Here is a 21,090-nt window from a genome sequence, read left to right as displayed (position 1 = left end):
AACCGGCCTGGAAGTGCGGCAGCTCCGGGTGGAGGCATCTCAGGCTCCTAGTGACAGGACTCGGCGCAGATGGAGAGGCCGGGACGGTCCAGTCACAGCTCAGCCTCCAGCTGACCGGGTCCTGCTTCCGGGCTCCACTCGGCGCCGGGGACAAGGCGGTACCGGCGGGCGGACCCAGCATCCTCCCCCGAGGCGAGCAGAGCCGGACCGCGGGCTGCGGCACCTCCCGCGAGACCCGGTGCTTCAAGGCCCCGCCCCCGGGCCCCGCGCGAAGCAGGACGGGAAATTCAGCGGAGTCCGTCGTTTGCTTTTAGAGCGGGAGCTGACGCCCGCGGTCCTGGGCTGCTGCTCGCCGGTTCCCGGGAGCGGGGGGCGGAGGGGGAGGAAACGCTCAGCGGCGGCGGAGTCCCCGTGACCGACTCTGCTGTGGCCCCGGGGGCGCAGCCGGGCTCCCGCGCCTCGCACGTCCCGAGTGACTCAGGCGAGTCCCGGCCGGCGGCACTGCTGGTCGCCGTGTGTCCCTGACCCCGCACCCGACCGCCCCGGGCGGCGTGGCCTGGGCTCCGCGCCGCCCCTCCCCGCGCCTCCCAGGCCTCCTTCCCAGCTGAGCGCGGTGTCCCCGCGGCCGAAGCTCAGAGCGGGCCGCCAGGCGGCTGGTGCTGCTGAGGCCCCGGCTCAGCCCGCGGGTCTCGCTGACCCTGAGGCCCCGGACGCGGCCCTTCTGCCCAGACCCGGCTCCGGTGCCTCCTGTGCCTTCGGGTTCCCCCCTCCCCCCCAGCCGCCTCGGGTGCTCTTGGCAGGTCCCTGTTCCCAGGAAGCCAGGCCGCAGTCTCCCTGGGAGCGCATCAGTTCCATGCGGAGCTGTTATAGGGCCCGGGGAACCGCACACACAGTTGGGGCTGCAAAGATCTAAATATACTAATCAGCACAAAGTAGTCATTGTTCTGTGCAGGCGATCCTTTAATTACCGATTCTGTGGCTTCCTCTCAGAGTTAATATGTTGGATAACCTGTTGACTAGAACATAGGAAGGCCGGCTGGATTTTGTGGTGTTTGGTGTAAGTTTTATAAGGCACTGTGGGGTGCACAGTCCTCTGCCAGGGGCTGTACCCACGTGAACGCCGGGCAGTAGACAAAGAGGACATGAGAGACAGAGGCATATAGGAGAGTCTTTTTAAAAAAATATTTTCATTTTTTTTTACGTAGAGGAAGGGAGAGGGATAGTTAGAAACATCATGAGAGAGAAACATAGATCAGCTGCCTCCTGTACACTCCCTACTGGGGATGTGCCTGCAACCAAGGTACATGCCCTGGACTGGGACCCTTCAGTCCGCAGGCTGTTCTCTATCCACTGAGCCAAACCGGTTAGGGCAGGAGAGTCTCTTTTGCAGGCCATGTAGCCATTGCTAACAAGGAGCCATCAGACAAAACAGTTCTTCAAAGTAGCTTCACACAGTGGCTGCGCCAAGCAGCCCTTGCTAATACAGTAGCAAACAGGAGCCATACCAAGCAGCCACCCACCGGCTGGTTAGGAACACGTTTGTACTAACTTAGACACAAAGGCTTCCTGCCCAACAGTGACATCAGTATTTGGGTTATAGTAAGGTACTCCTGCCCAGTGTGTACAGTACAATCTCTGTGTCCTTGCTTAGATTGGCCTTGAACATCCTGATTAGGATTCTCCTGCTCAGATTGGCCTTGAACATCTGGCGTACCCTGATGAGGCTCCCACAGGCACTATCTCAGTCATGGCCCAAGTTAAACTGTTCTCAAAACTGACTTATCAGAAGGAGGAAAAAGTGTCATGAATGTGACATAACCGTTCTCTCAGGAATAACACTTAATTCACAGAAAACATAACTGCAACCCTAGAGGAGCTGCATGGGAACCACAGGCTTAGATATTTCAGCCAAGAAAGCTGCTGGTGCCAAAAAGATCTCAGAGGAGAAACGAAGTCAAATTAAACTGTTTGTGATGTGAAAGCCATTTCAAACACTGTTTTTAAAGGTTGTCTAGTGCTGACATGAATGTTTGTTTTGATTCCTGTATTTGAGGATTGCAGCTTAACCGCTATGCCACAAAACCGTTTTACATATAAGAGTTGTCTGAGGCAGAACTGTCATCCACCTTCTACAGTGGCCGAATTTGACTGGCTGTTAGTTACTGTTCATAGAAATGTTCTGGAAGTAAGGGGTGAGGGCTCTTACCACCCACAGCTCATCCACTTCTTTGTAGTAATAAGCTGAACTGTTAAGTTTGCAAACAAGCACGACTGTTCCATTGCCAGTAATTTTATTCATGCCTTGGTCTTTTGGGTTTGCACCAGAAATTGGAATTGCTTGCAATTATATGTTTAGGTGGATTGAGCCTCAAAATTAATGATGACATTTACTAGTTTCTTAAAGCACCAAGTGGTTCAACTTTTGATGCATTAGAAATGATATGTTGTTTTTGTTTGTTTCATTTCAATATGCCAGTCATCTGTCAGGTGTGCTTTTTAAATGTTGTTCCAGCATTTGAACAGAAATGCCCTTAAATGTTGAGAGCCATTTACTATAAAGTAAAACTTGTCTAAATCCTTAAATGTGAAATGTGGAGAAATTAGTGAGTAGTAGTAGGAAATGTAGGATCAATATTGTCAGACATCAGTGCTTATCTCTCAGCCCAGTGATTTCCTACAGTTGATTTTGTCAGCAGCTAACATGTAGCTGTAATGTTAATTATGTACTGATAGTGTGAGGTAACTATGAAATGGTAACTAATTCCCTGAAAGAATCAGATCTGGAATGCTCTTTGATGTTATGATTACTTGTACACCTACAATGTGATAGGATTGTATGACACTCATCTAAGGATTCATGGCTCTTCTGTAAACTTCTGATAATTTTCTTCTCGTTTTGATCCCAGCAGCTGGCCAGAATGTGTTTGAATTCATACAGAAATAATATTGATATCTGAAAGCCATGTTGAACTTCTCTGAAGAAAGGGCAACAATGATTGCAGCTGGGGATTTGCAGGAATTTGTTCCTTTCCGTCGAGACCACTGCAGACAGCACCCTAATGCTTTGAACCTTCAGCTTCGGCAGCTGCAGCCAGCCTCTGAGTTGTGGTCGTCTGATGGTGCTGCTGGCTTGGTGGGATCCCTGCAGGAGGTTACAATCCACGAAAAACAGAAGGTTTTACCAAGTTTCTCAGTTTGCTTTTGAAATGTAGAGAGATTCGATCTACTTGTAATTTAAGGCTACCCAGATGCAACTGAGAAATGAGTATGATGCTACTTCTAGGGTATTGGTTAAGATTTGGTAATTTTCATGAAAGCTAAAAATAATGACCTTAATTGTATTACAGTGTCATGGCTGTTTAGACATATAACTCAGGGATTTATAATGAGAGTCACTATGATTATGGTCCATTTAAATCTCTTTTTCTTCATTTAGTACGTGGGACCAGATTTCATGTTATTTGATGGTTAGATAGTCGAGTTAGCAATGGTCCCTGCTGCCCAAAACTTACATATTTCTAGAGGAGAAAGGAAATGCCACATAAGTAGATACAGTACTAGTTTTTAAATAGGGGAATGAGAAGTAAGTGCATGTTAAACAGTCAGTCATTCTCATCTTAATTCCATTTCTGTATCCCTTTTGGGATACCAAAATTTCCAGGAGCGGAAGTCTGTAGTTAGGAATCCAAACCTTTCTCTGCCCTGTTCATTCTGATGGTTGGCACAAGGGCAGGAAAGTGAATGTATATGCAGTTGTGAAGCAGGGAAGTCTGCATGGTTGGTAAGCTCCCCCAGTGTCCCATGTGCACTTCACTGCCCCCTCTGCTTCACCCCCCATATGCTTCATATGTCTTTAGTCTCCCAAGAATGTTGGTTTAATTTTTGGATATATAGGTAAGGTCTAATTTTTGTTTATTTATGTTTTTGGCAGCATAAAATGGTAACGTAATAATAAAATACTTAATATAGAGAATTCTTGAGGTAAATTCCCATTTTTGAAATCCTGTAAGATACAGTATGATACATACACCCACACCCCCTCCTCTGTTAATCGGTGGCACCAAACCTAAGAGTTGGGCTTGGACTGAGCCTTACTCCACAGACAGAGCAGGAGACTTGTATCTGAATTGCGGTTCAATTTTAATTAATAAATCTTGCTCCATAATGTTGCAAAAGAAATAAAAACTGCTTAAACATGTCTTACATATGTAAATTTTTTAGGAAAGCTGGCAGTTAAGGAGAGGCAGAAATGAAATTGGAGAAATGGATTATGACGAGGAACTCTATGTGGCTGGAAATATGGTGATCTGGAGCAAAGGGAGTAAAAGCCAGGCATTGGCTCTTTACAAGGCCTTTACCGTTGATAGTCCTGTTCAACAGGTGAGTTGATTTGAATTTTAGTATTTGATTGATTATTTAGTGTTTTTTTTTTTAAACAATGCTTTTATCCTAATTTTAACAGAAATAATAAAAACAATATATAATGATCTCAGTAGCTAGATATATGTTTTAACATGTAGTGAAGATAATGGTAGGGAAATAAACATTTCAGTTATTTTCTATATCATCATTTTTTTGCACTGTTCTTTGTCAATTTCATGGTAATGTTTAAACACTTGAGTAATTTAATTAGTTATTGCCGAGAAAATTCATGACTTAAATTTAAGGGTATAAGAATATATTAGCACATGATTATATTTGGTTGCAAAGTGTTGAATAAATAAAAATCAAGTTCATAGTGAAAATAGAGAGTACGGGAAAGGAAAAAAAAATCTAATTTGCTGTCATTGCACATGCTTGGGTTGCTGGCTTGATCCCCAGTAGGGGGCATGCAGGAGGCAGCTAATGAAAGTTTCTCATCATTGATGTTTCTATCTATCTCTTCCTTTCTGAAGTCAATGAAAATATATTTATATATGTATTTATATTTCATAAATTTATATATAAATTTATATGTATATTTATTTATATGTAAACTACATGTATTTCTAACTGATTATAAAAAAAAGAATAGAAACAAATAAAAATTAGTAATTAAAGGGACAGAATTAAGCATTTGCTCTGCCTTTTTAGGAAGCCTTGCAGTTCATCTCCAGTTAATAAAGGAAAACCCTTATTTAAAGTAGAATTCCAGCTAATAAATATAGAAGGACTGGTAGAATTTGAAAATCGCTATTCTGTGTAACCTCTTACTCCAGTGTAACCTCTGATTCAGACAAGGATTGTAAATGGGATAGTAATGCCATTGCGTGAAAGGTGTTAGCATGGCACCAAGGTGTCACCCAAAGTGAAGAAATAAATGCATCTCTACTTTGAAGCTGCATGTTGTTCTCCACCTCCACAACCTGGTGGGTTACCATCACTGATAGGGGACAGAGGACTCCTTTATACCTACAGCTGTAATGTGGCATGGAGACATGATGTCATCTACTCAGTTTTCTTCCCCCAAATATTTGATATGAATATGTAGACCTAACTTCCAGTTATAGGAAGTATGGGGCCTAGAGGATCAGTTTGTAAAATGAGATGAGGAATGGGTGGAGGTATAGATGAAACAAGAACCACCAGAAATTGAGAATTATTGAAGCTGGCTGTTGGAGATTTATTATGTTACTCTGTTTCCTTTGTATATATTTGAAATTTTCTATAATAAAGACTTAAAGAAAAAACCACTATGAGATACAATTAGACAAATCCAGAATATGGGATAGTCTACATTCTGGTCTCCTTAAAGAGTTAGTCATGGAGAGAAACCAAGATGGCAGCATAGGTAAACACTGGAGTTTACTGCCTCGAACAACCACTTCAAAAATACAACTAAAAGACGGAATGGACACCATCCAGAACCACAGGAAGGTTGGCTGAGTGGAAATTGTACAACTAGAAGGGAGAAGGAAAGAGAAAAGCATACCGAGACTCAGAGGAGACGCAGTATGGCATTAAAATACTATGGTGCGGAGGTGCATGCGGAGCGGGCTGGCGGCTGAGGGCATGGTTGTCGTTTTCAATCAGGAGGTAGTCTCAGGCTCTGAGCTCCGGTTCCAGGCAAGTCTCTAGGGACCCAGACTCATACGGGAGAAGCGGGACTGTCTGGCATAGGTCAGAACTCGAGGGCAGCTTTCTCTCCGAGGTGCTTGCAGCGATTACCAGGACATTGAGAAGCAGAGCCTCTGAGGGCTGGACTGAGAGCAGCCATAACTGCTAGCCCCACCCTGTTGATCCCGTGGGACCCGCCCCGCCTAAGCCCTGCAGGGAAGATTTTGCTGTATAGCATCAGGCAAAGGCTAGATTAGCACCTCCCTAGAGATCCAGGAGCCAGGAAACCCAGAGGTAAGAGTGGAACCATCCAGTTTGCAGCTCCGTGGAACCATAAAGGACACACTCAGGGGGCAGACTCAGTGAGCACCAAAGCCCCATTGAAGCAAGTCTTGCCCCAGAGGAGTGTGTCCAGCACAGAAGTTCTCCCACTGCAGACACAGCTGATACTCACAGCCAATTGGCCTGGAGGTCAATTCCTCCCAGTGATAACTGCAACAATCAAGGCTTAACTACAACAAGAGTGTGCACAAAGACCACAAGGGGGTGCACCAGGAGTCTCCTCCTCAGGTAATTGGGGAGGCTGAACCACTGGGCCCTAGTGGACACTCAGCACAGAAAACCACTTTATCAACACAGGGAAGCATAAAAATGCGGAGACAAAGAAGAAGGACACAAATGACAGAAATGGAGGAAAGCAAACTACTGGATATAGAGTTCAAAACCACACTTTTAAGGTTTTTCAAGAATTTTCTAGAAACTGCCGATAAACTTAATGAGATCTATAAGAAATCTAATGAGACCCTCGAGGTTGTGATAAAGGACCAACTAGAAATTAAGCATACACTGACTGAAATAAAGAATATTATACAGACTCCCAACAGCAGACTCTCTAGCCTTGATTGCAAGAATCAAGTCCACGATTTGAAATATGAAGAAGCAAAAAACATCCAACCAGAAAAGCAAAATGAAAAAAGAATCCAAAAATACGAAGATAGTGTAAGGAGCCTCTGGGACACCTTCAAGCGTACCAACATCCGAATTATAGGGGTGCCAGAAGAAGAGAGAGAACAAGATATTGAAAACCTATTTGAAGAAATAATGACAGAAAACTTCCTCTACCTGGTGAAAGAAATAGACTTACAAGTCCAGGAAGCGCAGAGAAGCCCAAACAAAAGGAATCCAAAGAGGACCACACCAAGACACATCACAATTAAAATGCCAAGAATAAAATACAAAGAGAGAATCTTAAAAGCGGCAAGAGAAAGACAGTCAGTTACCTACAAGGGAGTGCCCATACGACTGTCAGCTGATTTCTCAACAGAAACTTTGCAGGCCAGAAGGGAGTGGCAAGAAATATTCAAAGTGATGAATGCCAAGAACCTACAACCAAGATTACTTTATCCAGCAAAGCTATCATTCAGAATTGAAGGTCAGATAAAGAGCTTCACAGATAAGGAAAAGCTAAAGGAGTTCATCACCACCAAACCAGTATTATATGAAATGCTGAAAGGTATCCTTTAAGAAGAGGAAGAAGAAGAAAAAGGTAAAGATACAAATTTTGAACACCAAATACACATCTATCAACAAGTGAATCTGAAAATCAAGTGACTAATCTGATGACCAGAATGAACTGGTGATTATAATAGAATCAGGGGCATAGAAAGGGAGTGGACTGGCTATTCTTGGGGGGCAAAGGGGTGAGGGGGATGTGGGAAGAGACTGGACAAAAATCGCACACCTCTGGATGAGGACAGTGGATGGGGAGTGAGGGAAGTGGGTGGGGTGGGAACAGGGTAGAGGGGAGTTATGTTGGGAAAAAAGAGGAACAAAAGTAATAATCTGAACAATAAAGGTTTAATTAATAAAAAAAAGAACAGTAGTAGAAAGCAAAAAAAAAAAAAAAAGAGGCATGGAGGGGGAAAAAGGTGGGGCCTATTGTAGGTTAAAAGAGACTAAAGGACATCACCAAATGCAATATATTTTGCACCATTTTGAATGAACTTTGATTGAGTCCTGGTTCTAGAAAATTGTCTTAAAAAAACATTTTGGGGAAAATTTGAAAAAGTTGCAAATGGACTGAATATTAGGTGATGTTAGAAAAATTTTTTCTTAGGCAAGATGATGGTTTTGTGGTGTATAGGAGAGAATATTTATTTTGGGGAAATGCATGATGAAGTCATGATGTGGGGGATTTTCAGGTAGTCATCATCCCCCAGTCAAATCCCTCACATGCACATAAGCAGATATGGCATATTGGTAACCACTGTTAGATTTATTTGTTTATTTTTAAAACATTTTTTATTGATTTTAGGGAGGAAGGGAGAGGGAGAGAGAGAGAGAGAAACATCAGTAACATCAATGGTAAGAAGAGAATCATTGATCGGCTGCCTCCTGCATGCCCACTACTGGGGACTGAGCCCGCAACCTGGGTATGTGACCTGGACTGGAATCAAACCCAGGACCAGTCCGCAGGCCGATGCTCTATCCACTGGCCCAAACCGGCTAGGCCTTAACAACTGTTAGATTTAGATGAAACAGGTGTTCACTGTATTATTTCAACTTTTCTTACTGAATATTTTTAGAATAAAAAGTTTTCGGGTGGGGGAGAATATATCTATAGCAGTTGAATTAATTATTGGGCTATTGACAAGAGATTTCAAGACTTTTTGACTAATGTTAAATTCCTTAGTGGTAAGCACTGCAATCTTGGTACCTGGACATTGCCTTTTTGAGTTTTCCCTCATTTACTGTTTCCTGATGAACATTGTACCCTTCTAACAATATACTGGGAACGATAAACTGAATTATTCCTAAACTTGAGGGCATGTGTAAAAGCATTTCTGTCCAGGAGTGTTGAAGCCAGTGACCATTTTTTTAAAAATATATTTTTATTGATTTCAGAGAGGAAGGGAGAGAGATAGAAAGATAGAAACATCAATGATGAGAGAGAATCATTGATCGGCTGCCTCCTGCACGCCCCCTACTGGGGATTGATCCCGGAACCTGGGCATGTGCCCTTGACTGGAATCGAACCTGGGACCCTTCAGTCTACAGGCTAATGCTCTATCCACTGAGCCAAACCAGCAAGGGCCCCAGTGACCATTTTGATGATATTTCCGCCCCCCCTGCCCCCCCGTAACCATATGGTTAGTATAGTTGTGAAAGTGGCATGATGATATCCAACAAGGGTTTGTTTTTTTTTAATATGTATTTTTATTTTCCAGAGAGGAAGGGAGAGGGAGAGAGAGATAGAAACATCAATGATGAGAGAGAATCATTGATTGGCTGCCTCCCGGGGATCGAGGCTGCAACTCAAACATATGCCCTGACCTGGAATCAAACTGTGACCTCCTGGTTCATTGGTCGATGCACCACAGAGCCATGCTGGCCGGGATCAAACTCATTCTTTGCTTCTATGTTTCCATCTTAAATTCTCCAAAGGATGATTGCATGTTTACTAGATTCCATGGATGTGCAGTGAGATGAATTGTCTCTTTTGTCTCCGTTATCTTAAGACTGCTTGTAAATAGAACAATAAGATTTTTAATTTCAGTCCTTTTGGTCTGGAAAACATATTGTTCTTTAGTCTTCTTACTATATGCGGGAAGATATTTTATATTTTGGTTAGGAATCAATACCAGGTGTATGTGACTCAGATTTAGTTGAACAAATAAACAGATAACTAAAATGCTGTATGCAGATAAATTAAAATGCCACATAATACCTGTGTGTCCACAGTGTGGTGAGAGTCAGGGGACTGGCTCTGAAGGAAGGATTTCTCAAAGAAGTTGCTGATTGAACTGGAAGTTGGTAAAAGAAGGGCATTCTAGGCAGAGCGAATCAGCCAAACTATTTATGGAAAAACATGATGTTTTTAAGTTCAGAATGGATGTACACAAGGTTTGGGTGTGGAGAGATGCTTGCAGGTGCTGAGTGGATCCAAACTGAAGGGCCTTGTTTGTACCTGGGAACTTGAAATTTAAACTGTACACAGAAGGAGCCTGTCAAGGATGTTAAAATGGAAAGTACATCTTCAGTTCTGTATTTTGAGAAGATATGACTTTGGTGGCAATGTGTAGGATGTGTAGGATTGGCTGGAGAGTAGAGAGACTGTTGTCAAGGATACTGTTCTATGATAGTTCAGGGGAAAAAGATTGGCTCTGAAGAGAGAAGACAGAAATGAGAGACAGAGCTGAGGGAATGTGCAAGTCCTGAGACATCAGGAGTAAGGGAGAGTATGAAAATACTATTGGGGTGGGGAGGGGATGGGAGTGGCCCGGAAGAGATTAATGTGGGGAAAGGAGGACCTATGTAATACTTTCAACAATGTAGATTTAAAAAATAAAAATAAAATAAAGTACTCTCTGCTTTTAGAGACTGGGAGGATGGGATTTCATAAAAGGAAGCTGAGTCAATAATAGGTACAGCGTAGATTTGGGACATTTCAGGTGGGAGTGCAGCTCTAATGCCGGTTTTTGCTAAATTCAACAACCACAGATCAGACAATTCAATTTAAAACTGGACAGAGGGCTTGAACGGACATTTCTCTAAAGATATGTACATGGCCAATGAGCACATGAAACAGTGCTCAGCATGTTTAATCATTAGGCAAATGCAAATCAAAACCACAGTGAGATACCATGTCATACCTAGTGAGATGACTGATTTATTAAACAATGAAAAAAATAAGTGAGGATGTTGAAACTGGAACCCTGTGATTACTGGTGGAAAAGTAAAAAATGCCACTATGGGAAACCATTTGCTGTTTCTCAAAATATTAAACCTAGGCAGGGTGGAGGGGATGAATGGGGGATAGAAAGGGACATCTATAATAATTTCAACAATAAATTTCAAGATCAATTGGCGAGGGGGTGGGGAGTTAAACCTAGAATCACCATATGATCCAACAATTCCCCTTTTGATTATATATACACAAAAGACAGAAGCATCGATCAGATGCTCAAACCTCAGAGGGAAGGTAGGCGAGGGTGGGAGTAAGGGATCGAGGTCAACCAAAGGACTTGTATACATGCATATAAGCATAACCAATGGACACAGGCCCAGGGAATTGAGGTCATGAACGGGAGTGGGGTGGGGGGCAATGGGGGGATAAGGACATATGTAATTCCTTAATAAAAAATGTTGAAATAAAAAGAAAAGATTTGAAAGCGGGGACTCAGTCGAACACCAGTGTTCATAGCAGCATTATTCACAATAGTTGAAATTGGAAACAACCCCAGTGTGTATGGAGAGATGACTGGATATACAATACGTGGTATATGCCTACAATGAAATATTTAGCCTTTAAAATGAAGGAAATTCTGAGATGTGCTACAACATGGATGAACCTTGAGGATGTTATACCCAACATAACATAAATACTGTATAATTCCACCTTCATGGGGTACTTTGCTTCGAATAGGTAAATTCATAAGGACAGAAAATATAATAGAAGCTGAGGGAGGGAGAAACGGGGAGTTGTTGAATTGGCAGTTTCTGTTTGGGATAATGGAAAAGTTCTGGAAATGGATAGCATTGAGGTTACACAACTTTATGAATGAATGTATTTAATGGTACTGAATTTGTACACCACGAAATGGTTAAAATGGTAAATTTTACGTTATGTCTATTTAACCACAATTAAAAAACCCATAAAATACCATGAAATAATTTCAAGTAAGTGATTGTTAGGCATGCTAGTGAAAGTTGAATGGCATTTCCTAGTTTATGTTTTGCAAGATGAAAGGGAAAGTTTAGTTTTTCTAAAGATATTTTTCTGCCTGTCTAAGAATGATAAGATCATTAAGAAACCTGTAGGTTATGAATAGCTCTTCTGGTAATCTTTAGTTTTATAAAGGACATAAGGTCAATACAGGTTGAGCCACGGTTTGAGGTCACTTTTGTGGCAAGGCTTCTAGCTAGTAGATTTTTAAATTTTTGTCTACTCTTTTCTTAAAATTTATTTACACACATACTTTATCTTATAATATTTATCATTAATTTGTTTAATTTTATTTTACCTTTTTTAGTTCCCATGGTGCATGTGTTGAGCTGGTGAGAAGATAGTATATAGCTATATGTCATAATTATTTATTTATTTATTTTTAAAATCTTTCCTTTTGAAAGTATTATAGATGTCCCCCCTTTTTTATTGTCCCCTTCTAGCTCACCACAATTCTTATTTAGATATGATTTGTTAATAGGCTATTATTTAGATGCAATTCTTAGATAAGCATTTTGTTTTAATTTTAGGCATTTATCATATCACAGGGTAAGTCTGAAAAAGCCTACAATAATTTCTTTTTGGAATTTTATTGAACTTTTTGATTCCAAATGTATACCTCTTTTTTTTTGTTGTTCAAAACAAAATGAATAATGGTGGTTTTGTCTAAGCATTTTTATATTATTCATTAAAGGAAGAGTCCACATCTCTTTCCATAGAAGGTGCTGTGGAGACTGTGGAAATGACAACAAAGAGCCTCAAATCTCATGGAGAAAGTGCTTTGGAGACTGGAAATGACAACAGAGGATTTAGAAGATCACTAAAGTCATTTAGGTGTTTTGATATTCCTTTCATTTTCCAGCATTGTGATTACTTAATTTTTAAAATGTTTTAATTGATTTCAGGGACAGGAATGGAGAGGGAGAGAGATAGAAATATCCTTGATGAGAGAGAATCATCAGTTGGCTGCCTCCTGCACTCCCTCCTGGGTATAAAACCAGAAACCTGGGCATGTGCCCTGGTCAGGAATTGAACCATGACCTCTTGGTTCATGGATTGATGCTCAACCACTGAGCCACACCTGCTGGGCCAGCATTGTGATTTTTTTTTTCATATTCTTAGATCAACTTAATGTGAAAATGGAACTTGAATTGCTTTAATTGAATTTTTTTATTGTTTAAAGCATAGGTTCTCAACCTGTGGGTCGTGAGCCCTTTAGGGGTCGAATGACCCTTTCACAGGGGTCGCCTAATACCATGGGAAAAGACATATATAATTACATATTGTTTTTGTGATTAATCACTATGCTTTAATTATGTTCCATTTGTAACAGTGAAATTGGGGGTCAACATAACATGAGGAACTATATTAAAGGGTCGCGGCATTAGGAAGGTTGAGTTTAACACTGGTTTAAAGTATTACATATGTCTCCTTCTCCCCTCATCGACCCCTCCTTGATCACTCCCACCCCCCTAATTACAAGGAGGCATGATTTAAAAAATCAATATCTGTTTCTTCTTCTCGGGATTGGGAGTATTTACTGAATTCAGACCACCACCAGAAGGTTGAGTCTCACCTTTTGAACAGATCTTTATGTCTGAATCCTTTGGAAAGTTTCTCAGATGAAGGATGAAGACTTGTCACAGAATCTTAGTCTGGATTCTTCTACACTTCTCTCACATGCCTGCAATCTTTTTCCTTCTTCAGTGGGTCTCTGAGGAGCCTAAATGGAATACTCTGATGGGAGAAGGAATTCATTCACTTGTTGACGCCCCTTGTTCAGTTGGCAAGGTAAATACTGTGTGTAGAGTGAAAACTTCCAGGAGTGCTCAGGAGACTCAGACGTTGGCCTTAGGAACCCAGAGCATTTTTTGCAAAACACAGAATTGTTTGAAGATACTGGCTATGTAAGGGCTTGTGAGTCATCTTTGTCCTAAGATCAGCAGGAAGCCGGGAAACATGGTAAACCCTGGGGGTGACCCAGTGCATTTCATGTTGACAGGCTGACTGCCTGCACTGTGGTGGAAGCTCTATAACAATACCTGCTATGCTGTAACAATACCTACATTCTAGTAGTGCTTACAGTTCAGAGAATTGCAGTTTAGCTACATAAACTGTCAACAAGGCCAGGGAATCCTGACCCCCATTAGTGATGAGAAAACCTGTCAGAGTGTGTTTCCAAGACCATGACGCTGGGTTCGCTGTGGGCTCTCTGCTGCACCTGTGCTGTCGCCTTCTGTGTCTCTCAGGTTCCTGATGGATCTGCGTTTAAATGGTGCTGACACTGCACTCTCACAGCCTGGCCAGCACTCTGTCTAACACTGAATGCTAAAGGCCACACACTTGGGTATTGTGACCCTTGATACTAAAATGGAATGGAATAAAAATACCAACATCTGAGTTAATATTACAGCACATTTTCTAATTTTTGTGATCTTCCTTGAGATAAAGAAGTTGTATTCTGAGACATGGCACTTTTAATTTTTTTTTTTATTTCTCTTAGGACAAATCATTACTATCATGAAAACTGTTTTATAATGAAATGATTTCCAACCCTAATCATGGGCTCTGGTATTTTTCACATATTTTATTTAGTTTTAAAACTTCACAGTGAATTAACTGGTATTTCCCCATTTTCTGGAAGAAAATATTGAGGCTCTAGAGATGGGTTTGTTCAAGATCAACAGCCAATAGGTAATGGAAGAGAACTGAGATCACAGTGTTTTTACAGTAGTTTCACCTGCACAACATCTGTCTAGCAAAAGTAGTTGAGGTTGCACTTACAATACTGGGCACAGGAAAGTCCAGAAATAGAATAAAGGGGCTCTGGATTTGATTATCTTTTTTCTCATAAGTATGTTTTTAAATGGGAAAGTTCTATTGATGAATGCTAACTGTTGGGGGTAAATATTGGAATACCTTCCTAGTTATTTGTATTTTATATGTTCTTGTTGTTGTAGGGACTTAAAAATGGAGTTTTACTTAGGTCATTACTGCAAGGATTACACAGTGCTTTTCAGAACAACTGAAGAAGTATGCACACTTGATCAAGGTAAGCATCTGTGTCATTAAAGGTTTTGTGAACAGTATGGTGAAATTTGCTTGTATTTCGGTTATGTTTGGACTCTATGTTATAAACTCGCTTCTAAACAACATAGAGGACAGCCCAGTTGATGGGGTGTCAGGTCGTGTCACTTGTCTTGTACTCTCATTCTTGAGGTCCCTTCCTTCCTCTCAGCCTCTCTCTCGCTTTCTCTCTGTGTGTGCGTCTCTGTCTGTGCCACTGACCTGTTGTTCTGTCCGGAAGCTGAGTCCACACCCTTTTCCTTACCACTTTAGTAAATCTTGGATTTGGTCAGTTGTCCACTTTGTTCTGAGAGAGTTTTGGTCTGAGAAAAGATACGGCATATCCTGCTACTTTATTATAACTTCTAGACATAAGCTGTCAAGTCCCGTGAGTGGGATAGATTTCCACCTTGACCTTCCTGATACGATGATTCCAGTGTGAAGCCATCAAGGTTAACAGCAAGAGTACTAAGCCACATTGACTTCGGTGCCTCCTGATCCCATGTGTGCTCTGTGACCTGTCAACCTCTAGTATCGCCAGGTCCCTAAGCATTCTCTACGGGCAGACCGAAGGATCTTTTGAAAATGTCAATATGATCATGTCTCTTCTGAAAACTGCCAGTGGTCTCCTATGGCCTTTAGAAATGAGTCCCAAATCCTTAGCGTGTCCGTCCAGGCCGTCCATGATCCGACCTTAGCTTCTTTTGCAGTGTTGTCTCTGCCTCACCTTTTTTCTGTGGTCACACTTTGAGATCCTCATTGGCATCACACTCTGCCAGCCCAGCTTAGAGCTGTGCCATGCCCTGTATCCCGACGTCTCCCTCTGGAATCGGTGGAAGGCTGGTGTACTTTCCGGCATCTCCCATCTTTCCCCTGTCCTGCTCTCTGCTCCCATCGTTCTTGTTTTTGTTTTCGTGTTTGTTGTTGTTGTTTTGCAATACCATGAAATGCTACAACCTTGTCCACCCTCAGGAGCGTTAAGGATCTCATTCAGTGTGGCAGCTGAGAATTATAAGCAGCAGAATAGTGATGAAGCTCACAGTAGGGACTTGTCTTTCTCACAAAAGAACAAGTCCACAGGTAGGTGGATCCAATATTGAAGTCAGCTGCTCAGTGATGTCAGGGTAGGCTCCCAGCATCAACGAGAGGAAAAAAATCCTCTCCTCGCTATTGTGCTTTATATCAGGGAGAAACTTAGTGTCTCAGAAATCAACTATGAGACTCTTGCGTGAACCCTTGGGCAGAACGGGCCAAATTGCAAGGGACATGGGGCAGTTTAGTGTCATAGTGCTCACGAAGAAGGTGACTCAGCCCAGGAGGAGGTGGTGAGGGGAAGGGCAGTGGGGACGTGTCGGATGGAGAGCTTCCTGTTTCTACTGTGATCACTAAGGGCCCCGTACATTTCTTCTGTGTGGACTTGTGGAGGAAAGGTGTCCGAAGATTAAGGGATGACTGTTTCACAACAGTTGCCTAGTGTTTTGAGGACCCAGTCTGATAGGGTCCATATTATCCACATAGAACTGGTTAAACATATATGTTTTTATTGATCTCAGAAAGAGGAAGGGAAAAGTAACAGAGAGAGCAGGGGGTGGGGGTGGGGGCGGTGAGGAGACTGGGGAAGGGGAAAGAGAAACATCAATGATGAGAGAGCATCATCAGTCCCATAGCCCCTAGCGCGCAACCCCGGTATGGGCCCTGACTGGGAATGAAACGGGGATCTCTTGGTTCTGGGGTCCACGCTCAAGTACTGAGCCACACCAGCCCGGCAGCCACATTATCACTGTAAAATGAAACTTTTTTTTTCAATTCAAATTTAGTAAAACTTAAAATTCACTGAGACATTTAGGTTACTCTTGTTGGATACCTGAGGAGTGTTGGCTTGGTGTATTGACCAGCTGGTTTGCCTTGAAAGCAAATATGAAATGAAAGAAAGGAAATGTGTCTCCCCTCAGAGAAAGAGTACTGCTCACATGAGAACGATGAGCTTTGGATGATTGGGCCACAGCACTGAATGGATCCCTCTTGCACAGCGTGCCTCCTTTTGAAATACTCACCAGTGGCATTCCTTTGTCCTTTTCTGCTTAGAATTTTCTGACATGGTGGTTTTCATTTTAATTATAGATTGTTCCAGTGGTGGTGTCAGTGAACTATGGCCCCTCGGGTAGAACCAGGGCTGTGTACCTTGTTTCCGTACCGTCCTGTTCCAGTGGAACCATTGCTTCTCCCTAAGCTGAGTTTGACTGGTGAGTTAAATACTGGGCTCATGGAGGAAGGGAAATGATTCAGGAAGTGTTTAGTGGAGGGAGTTGTTTTGAGTTACTCCTGTTGCAACCAAAGCAATGCTCTTGCTATCCCTAGTGATTTTAAGTATGGTTGAGAGCTAGTCTACTGGTTGTTTCTGGCCAAATAGCAAATGCAGCTAAACGGCGAGGGAAGTAGAATGCCCCCCAATAAATAATTTTTCCTTTCCTGAGACCATTTCAAGATACAAATTGGCACTTGGGAAAGTTTAGAAAGATATGATTTACTCTGGCCAGTGCTGCACGGTGGTGGAGCGTCCGCCTGTGAAGCAGGCAGGAGTGCACAGTTGGTTTGATTCCGGGTCAGGGCACAGGCCCGGGGTGCAGACTGGATCACCAATAGGGGTCGTGAAGGAGGAAACCGATCAATGCTTCTCTCTCATGGTTTACGTTTCTGTCTCGCCCTTTGTCCCGCCCTGAAATCAATCAAAGTGTACTGTTAAAATGTATATTGAGTCTAACCCCAGCTGATGGGGCTCATTGGATTGGCATCTCCCCTTGCACTGAAAGTTTCCGGATCAGTTCCCAGGGAGGGCACATGGCAGGGTTTTGTGGTCAATTCCATGTCGGGGGTGTGCAGGTGGCGGGTGGTGCGCCTCTCATCTGTGTTCTCTGCCTCTCCCTTCCTCTGTCTACTGTCTATCTATATCTTGGAGGTATGATCCTTGTGTCAACCAGAACCTATACATGAAGCAAAATGAGAAGAAACTGTCACTTCTAGTGTTTCACTACTGACAGTTCACCAGTGTGAACATTCTGGTGTATATATTTCCAGGTTTTATTTCCCCATTTTATCAGTGTATACGTAGTTATCAGAAGAAATTAAATGTTTCAAAACTTATTTTAAAACTGTATTATACAGTGAGCACCTTCCATGTCACCATATATGTGTACGTGTGTGTGTGTGTGTGTGTGTGTGTGTGTGTGTATGGAATTATGTATATGTACGTGAGAAGACATGGTCTACACGTGTTTTTAATAAACAACCTTATTTATTCAAAAGGAGTATTTAACTTAATGGGAAATAGTCTACATAAATAGGTAGGTACTTTTAGAAATTATCCTTATTTACTATTATAAATGTACAGTTGGGATGTATTCCTCTGAATTATTTAAGATAATCGCCTAGAACTCTTCTGATAGCACGAGAGAAGGCTTCCAGGGCAGCCAGTAGCTGGCTCCATAATGGCTTCAGGTACTGCCTCGAGCCAGGCCTGGCCAGGGCAGGGCCTCTCGTTGGACCAGGCTCTGGCCCCTGAGCGGGCCCTTCCTCTGCCTCCGGAGAGCTCTGGAGCTCTGGTCGTGGACCTGGAGCAGGAGAAAGAGACACATTGACTCACACTCCTGGCTTTCCTGTGACTTAGTGCAGACAGGAAAGATGCCACCGCCTTTAAGGGAACTCCAGCCCATGAGCCTGCCCTCCCCCGATGATCTGCCCAGATGATCATTCCGCCTCACCTTGTTGAGTTGCCTCGGTGGGCTCAAGGTGCTGCAGCGCCAACCATAGATTTTGGGTGTGGCCCACCAGGTTTGGGCAGGGGAATTGACGGGCACCAAGGCCTGCTCTACCTCGAAGCAGGCGGAAGGAAGGGGCTGCCCCAAACCCTGGACGTGGTCCAGCCAGGTCCCCACCATCGCAGCAAAGGCCCTGGGGAGAGGCAGGTGGGCAGCAGATTCTGAGTCCTAGTCTTTCCTTCCAGTCTGCCCTCCCATGGCACACTTGTTTAGATCTGAGCATCTGTGCAGGTCTCCCAAGACCACCCATGGGAGAGCCCCATGGTAACCCCGGCCCTTGTGTGGCTGTCATGGTTGTAGCAGTTGTGGGATTCAGCTGGTTCAACACGGAGTCTGTGTGAGACTCTTCTTCCCACTGGCAGCTCACCTGAAGGTCCAGTGCACTGCCCACCCCCACCCTCCAGGCCCTGGGCATCTGGGCTGAGGACTGAGACAGGCTTGTGAGCAGCCTGCTCACCACAGTCCTGTTCTGAGCCTGGCCACCGTGGTCAGGGGAGATGGATATGAAGAGGGGCAGGCAGAGCTGGGTGGGTTTGTGGTGGGGAGGGGACTGTGAGGGACCACTTAGCACAGCGTCCCCTCTGGGTCTACAAGGCCCGGGACCCCACCCACTGTCGTCTTTGACTCCTATCCTCCTGGAATAGAAGACTCCAGAGCCCAGGCCTTTCTTGGGAATCAGATGATGTATAAGATTAAGGTTCTTCCAGGCACTCTCCACCCCCCAGCCACCACAGTCCCCACGATGCTGACTCTGAGGGCCCTCCTTCTGGACCCGGAGACCACTCACTTTATGACTTGGTCCTGCGATGTGTCAGCCCGGTCATTCTAAACAGGTGTGCATCCAGATGGAAAAATCACTCTGATCGCATCAGCCCTGATGGATGGTGGACACGAGCTGTGAATCATGGACAGCGTGACTGCTGGACCCAATGCCCAGAACTGAGGCCCAGGGATTGTGTCTGCTTCATTCCTTGAGTCAGGCTAAGTGTCTCCAAAAGTGCGTGCACATTGTCGAGTAAAGAAACTCCAACCAGAAGCATGCAACATCTGAGTGGACCTGGGCCCCTGCTCTCCCCAGAAATCCCCAGTGTGGTTACACCAGGGACCAGGACCGGCTAGGTGAAATCTCACACTGCTTAGCAGGTTGCTTTGCATGTGCTTTTCCAACCTCTGATGCCACAGGCCACTGATGGGTGTGTCAGAGTTCTTTCCGTGGGACAGAGTGAAAGAATTGCCAACAACAACTGCCGCACATCCAGCTACCCTGTCTGCAGAGCCAGGGAGCAGGTGAGACCTGCCCTGGCTTGCCCCCACAGCAGTGCTATGAGGTTTCCCCCCCAGCAGCCCACTTTTCAGAGGAGCATCCTGAGACTCGGGAAGATGTGGTGACATTTTCATGCCTCACAGCTAGCAGTGGGCAGAGTCACGAGTGTATGCTCACCTAGATAGAAGCTCGTCCAGGAACCGTTGGGCTCTGCAGAAGGCCAGCGTGGAGATGTGGGGGTGATTCCCCCCGGGAAAGCTGGTACCATGGCCATGGCAAGATGAGGGACAGGACACAGTTCACACGACATTTCTCTCTCTGATATTGCTACAAATATGTGAGGAGCGTGTCTTTACCGTCCCATGTAGCTGGACAGGGGCGGGGGGTCCTCATTTCTTTGTCTTGGGCCAGTGGGACACTAGGGAGAGTCCTGGGAGGGTATCTGTGGAGTCCCCAGATTTGAGTGTGGGTTCTGGGCACTGCCAGGTTGTGTTGGGGTTTTGGGTGTAGAGACCCTCGAGGCCAGCTCTCACCTCAGAGAGGCACTGGTCTGTGTCGTCAGCCTGGTGCACCTGCACCCTGACCCCGTAGGTGGTGTAGTCGGGTCCATGAGCCAGCACCTCAATGATGTCTTCCTTGGAGCTCTGCAAAGACAGAGTGGGTACTGAGCCAGGAGGCATCAGGAACCTTCCACCCAATCTGTGGTCCTGTGTCATGGCAGACCTAGCCTATGAGGACAGTGAGGATGTACCTGGCAGCCCTGCTGAGCTTGCAAGAATCGATTTGTGTCAAGCTGTAGCCACAGTGAAAGCCTGAATGACTGAGGAAAACTCTGTCCTTGTTGGGATGATATGGAGTTGGGTTAGGCCACAGCTCCTGAGCTGGCCGCACTGCAATGGTTTGTCGTCCTCTGTGAGGTGATAGGTTGCAGAGAAAAGTAATCAAGCCCTTTATCCCTTCCTACACCCCTAACCCCCACCCCTGCTTCCCCCTACCCTATTTTTTTTCAATACACAGCAAGGCTTGGAGAAGGTCTACAAGGACAGTCGGGCTGGGGCTGGTCCACAGGATAGTTTGGGCAGGGATTTCATCATTTGAAAGGAGCATGAGGCAAAGACAGCAACAGATGCTTTCTCTCTGATCCCAAGAACACAGAAAGAAAGACTGCTTTTCTCCCCTACCAG

General features: G+C 44.1%; 1 long non-coding RNA gene across 1 annotated transcript; it reads left to right on the top strand.

Moving 5' to 3' along the window:
• Positions 1-270: 270 nt before the first annotated feature.
• Positions 271-4,758, top strand: LOC308526506. The gene is made up of 3 exons (XR_013996553.1): positions 271-481; positions 2,910-3,175; positions 4,222-4,758. It is a non-coding gene; the product is annotated as an uncharacterized lncRNA (long non-coding RNA).
• Positions 4,759-21,090: the final 16,332 nt, after the last annotated feature.

This window comes from Myotis nattereri (genome assembly GCF_964212035.1).
Source record: "Myotis nattereri genome assembly, chromosome: 10".
NCBI classification, from domain to species: Eukaryota; Metazoa; Chordata; class Mammalia; order Chiroptera; family Vespertilionidae; genus Myotis; species Myotis nattereri.
Note: the sequence above shows the minus strand (reverse complement) of the source record. Positions and strands in the feature narration are given on the sequence as shown.